Source organism: Monodelphis domestica, chromosome 5, assembly GCF_027887165.1.
Source record: "Monodelphis domestica isolate mMonDom1 chromosome 5, mMonDom1.pri, whole genome shotgun sequence".
NCBI lineage: Eukaryota > Metazoa > Chordata > Mammalia > Didelphimorphia > Didelphidae > Monodelphis > Monodelphis domestica.
Genome location: NC_077231.1, coordinates 324,000,233 through 324,005,299, shown reverse-complemented (window position 1 = coordinate 324,005,299; position 5,067 = coordinate 324,000,233). Strand labels below are relative to the sequence as shown.

At 37.6% G+C, this 5,067-nt stretch overlaps 1 long non-coding RNA gene across 1 annotated transcript; it reads left to right on the top strand.

Moving 5' to 3' along the window:
- Positions 1-4,103: 4,103 nt before the first annotated feature.
- On the top strand, positions 4,104-4,737 carry LOC107650223 (uncharacterized). The gene is made up of 2 exons (XR_001625350.2): positions 4,104-4,272; positions 4,397-4,737. It is a non-coding gene; the product is annotated as an uncharacterized LOC107650223 (long non-coding RNA).
- The last annotated feature ends 330 nt before the right edge of the window (positions 4,738-5,067 follow it).

Here is a 5,067-nt window from a genome sequence, read left to right as displayed (position 1 = left end):
CTTCCCTAAATGTTTATTGTGAACTATTCTGGGAATTTGAGGCAGGATCTAGGCAGGCAGAGGTGCGTTTAAAGGTGGGAGCTATGGACAGTTGGGGTATCTGGAACTAGGTCATGAGCATTGTTTGAAAGAGTAGGGAGCTCCAGAATTGAGTTGAGGGCTTTGGGCTATTTGATAGCTACCTAAGTATTCAGCTACAGCATCATATGGGAAAGGAATTGGATTTACTCTGCTTGGCCCCTGAAGACAGAAGTATGACCAAAGGGTCGACAGAACAGGAAGGCAAAATTCTACTCAATATAAGAATGTTTTCACCAATAATTAGAGTTTTCTAAGCCTAGAATGGGCTGCCTGGTGAGATGGTAAGTACAATGTCCTGGCGATACCAAGAAGAGGCTGGAAGGTTACCCTTCAGGGATGTTGGCAAGGAAATTTATGCTTCCCAGAAATTATTGAACAAACGATCTCTAAGGGTTGTTCCAATTCTAAGATTTTGAATTTTTGACATTACATGAGTGAAATATAAAAAGCAGAGAGAAGTAAACAAAGTTTAGAAAAAAAAAGGTTCACATTTAAAGTGCTCTGACTTTTTTTAAATCTATGATAAAAAAAATAATGGGGAAAAGCAGCATCTGTCTTATATGGCCTAAAAACAGTGTCAGATTAGGCCACCTCCAACTTTACTAATGCCAGATACCACTAGCTTATTACTTCTTCTTTTGCATTCCTAAGAGGACCCTTGGGGAACTGGGGGAAGTGATGAACTTTAACAGATGAGCAATCAGCTGCTTAAGAGAAAGTGTGTTTCTTCTACTTCCATAAGCGAAGATGTCTGAGTATGGAAAGCTCTGAAGTTTCCCAAACCCATCTCCAAACAATCATATAAAAGGAGGGGGGGAAAGCCTTAAAACAAAAGGCAGCATGAGTAACTGATTTCACTGGAGTAAGAAAGGAAAGCAACCCTGTGCATGGGGAACCCAGGAAACCAGAAAGCAGGGAGAGTAGAATTCAGGTGGATAGAGAGCTGTAAGCCTCCCCACAGGAACCCAGACAGGCCACCCCTTTGAAATGCACACATCAGGACCCAAAGGTAGCCAGATTGCCCAAACACCAGAGCAACCTATACTGCAATCTTGCAACAGTGTCCCTCTCCGGAAGCAGAGTAGAACTTCAACATATAGTCAAAGGAATGAAAAAAAAAACCTAGATAAATGAGCCAAAGACAAAGAAAAAGCATGATTTCAGAAAATTCTTTAAATGAGAGAGAAGATCAAAATAAAACCTCAGAAGAGGAAAACAGTGCCAAAATGGAAATATGTGAAGCTTCAAAGGAAAGTGTGAAAAGAAGTCAAACCCAAAAATAACTACTGGGAGAAATTGAAAAAAAGTTGTGAAGTGTGAATCAAACTTTCTTTGTCTATCAATTAGCAATTTTTAATTTAATCAACCAAAAACCGGAAAGCACCCCTACTTAACTCCTACTTAATACTAAGTAAGGGAGTTCACAGTCACTTACTCCACCCTGTTAACCCAATCATTCAGAAACTTGTGAATCCTATGATAAAAGCCAGAGACCTTTGATAAAAATTGACACCTTCAGAGGATGAGAGGTGGATCCCACAGACACCCCCCACCCCGGCAGTACTAGGCAATTTGGAAGTGGAGATTGGCCCTTATGAAGAGAGAAAGGGACAGGAGGTGACTAAAAAAGTCCTGAGAGTCTTCAGTTGGTCGTCTTCAACTTGAATCTTCAACTTGGAGGATCTTGAACTGGCACTGCAGTTTGAAGCTATGACTTTGACCCTGTCTTTGACTTGGGATCTTGGTTCTTGGATTGGTTCTTGGGTGAGTGAGTAGCTGGTCTTTCTTTCCTGGCTTCTGGAGAGATTAGTTCCAGAGAGGTCTTCCCCCCTTGGATAAGGCCACATGAGTAGAATACCAGGTCCTCCTGGTGAGGGTTAGCAAGCCCTTCCAGACTGAGCTGAGCACCAGAGGAAGATTTAGTGTGATAAGCTAGACATCTTCTCTACCCTCTTTTTGTATTTCTCTGTTTTCACTCTTTCTACTTCTTTGTAAATAAAAGCTATTAAAAATCATGTTGACTTGAGCTATAATGTTTTAAATTGGCAACCACCATATTATTTTAGAATTCTCACATATTTAGTCAAACCCTTAATTTTAATTCCTTACAAAATTAAAAAATAAAATAAGAGAATTGGTATGAAGAGTCAACAGCTTGGGGAAAATTCACTAAATGAAACGCCTCCCTAATAATTAGAATAGGTCAAATGGAAGAGACACAAAAACCCACTGAATAAAACAACCCCTTAAAGATTAAAATTGGCCAAATAAAAGAGGAAGAACAAAAGTTCCAGGAAGAAAGTAGGTCCCAAAAATTAGAATTGGGCAAATGGAAGGTAATGACTCCATAAGACATCAGTTAACAATAAAACAAAAAGGAGAAGAAAATCTGAACCGTCTTACTGGAAAACCAATAGACCTGGAAAATACATATAAGAAAGATAATCTAAGAATCATTTGAATGCCTAAAAGTCATGATAAAAGAAAAAAGCTTGGACACCATGTTACAAGAAATCATTGGGGAAAACTGCCCTGATATTCTTTTAAAAGAGGGGAAAATATAAATTGAAAGAATCCACTCATCATCCCCTGGAGGGGGATGAAAAATAAAATATTCCAGGAGTGTTATAGAAAATTTCAAGGGGGTGAGATAGATGAGAATTCATTCTGATTCTCCCTAAGTGCAAACATATCATGCTATCATGCTCACAACTTGAATTAAGATTCAAAAGAAATCTGATTCCATTCTATAACATGCGTAAGATGTGGAGTTCCATGTACTGGGGTAAACAACAACAACAAAAAACTGGGAAACCAGAAATCTCAAAAATTGGCTACCACATTCAAAAAATATGATCAATTCAAATCATTAATGTCTGAATATCTCAATTACAGAATTTACAATGTGTTCACATAATTAGCTCAGTTAACCCATGTCATTGATAACAGTATGGATTCCAATGTCTTTTTCTCTCCATTGCATATATGGGAAAATCTCTATCCCAGAATAGTTATGACACTAAAAGATGTTTATTACACCTCAGAGCTTTTCTACAATCCAACACCATTAAACACAAATTAAAGTCAATCAAATGTATGGCCTGAATTTCTTCCAATAATCTCTCCAAGTCAACATCTCTAATTAATTATGAACCCTCCCAAAAACAATATGCTGTCTTTTTGCCACATGCCACCTTCCCTACTCAGTCCTTTCCTTACCCTCTTTGAGGTTTGGGAATTATTATTGGGTTCCCCAAAATGAATCTGAAATACAATATCAGATTCACCACTGGGGAAAAGCATTTTTTCTAATAAATGGAAATTTTCACTTTCATTTCCTAATTGGAATGTATGTTTAATTAGATCTCAAAAATGCAAAAACATTTCAGCACTAAGAAATTAACTCCATTGTAATAGACCAGAGTTTGAGTGCTACTGGGTATTAGCTTTCACATTCTGTTTTCATTGCTGTCTTTAATTTTTCCCTTACTGTTTCATATGTGACCTACAATAAAAAAAATACTTTAGGAACATGGAGAAAAAAGGACTTGATGAATTCAGTTAAACTTACAAATCCAAATTTGAGTCCATTGAATTAATGTTTCCATCTCCCCACCCTTATCATCACTGTACCTCTTTGTTTAATAGAAACATCAGCAAATGTGTAAGCAGAGCCCATGGAACAAGGGAGAAGAGAAGAGAAGGAATAGTCACTTAGAACAAATGAAATGATGGAGAGTAGTAAGAGACTACAAGAGGGCCAAGGACAGAGATTTAGGAAAGACCTCAAGGTATATTGGTAAATGTTTAACAACTGCCTCTCCAAAAGAAAAAAAATTGTCACAGAATACATTTTTTAAGTTTAATCTGTATTATTAACATTAAACAACAAATAAGACCCTAATTTATAGCTTTTGATGATTTCTGTGATGTAGAAGATAGCACTGAACATGTAACAATCAGCTATGTAATAATGCACCAATGAAAATGTAACAGTGAGTCAGTAGAAGCTGGCTCCAGCACCTCCCTAGGTAACAGCCACAGTCAGGGACACAATATAGATGATGAATCAACAAAGGAGACAGAGAAAAATATTAAAATGCCTGTCAAATACTGTCTGTGAGCCAATTTAATAGGTAGTGTGCTTTCCTCTGCCCTCGACTTCTGGATCTCTGAAAGATAGTAAGGAAAGTAAGAGGAATATTGCTGTCTAGAAATGTTAAATTAGCTTAGAAACTCCTCATTCCCTTAAGGCCATCAAGTAACATATTAAACCATTGCTAAAGCATCCCTGAATGCTTCCTTTTGCTGGCAGAATCAGTCATGCAGAGTGACTCCATGCTGCAGAGGTGGAAGCTACAAATCTATCAGGAAAGAAGAATTCAGGAACAAGTTCTGTGTACATCTGGGGTTTTCGTTGCTCCTGGACCACAAAGCTGCTTGACTTTCAGTAAGGTCACTGACAGTATTTCTCTTTTCCCAATGGTAGACCACAAGTCTTCATGTCAAATCAGACAGACGCAATGCCAAAGTAGTGAAAAGAACCTAGGACTCATATACTATTCACGTCAAGTCTCAAAAAGTTCTCAAAAGACTGGAACAATGAGGCAAATAGATTAAGATGCAATAGTAAATGTTAATGTAAAATTTTCCAAATATTCCATTTGTCAAAATGTCAAAAAATCAACTTCAGAAGTTCAGGATGGGGGAAGTATAGACAGACAACACAAAAGATCTTAGGGTGGTAGGGTAAACTGACAGCTCAATATGAGTCAACAATGTGAGCTGACAATCAAAAGAAGCTAATGATATCTTATACAACATTAATAGAATCATATAGTCCAGAATAAGGGAGGTTTTCATGCCAGGCTATGTTTCTGACCTGATTTGACCATATCTGGGTGATTTTATTGAGTTTAGGGCACCATTTTCAAGGGAGAACATTGATGAAATGGAATTTCAAGAGAAGTGGGGCCAAATGATGAG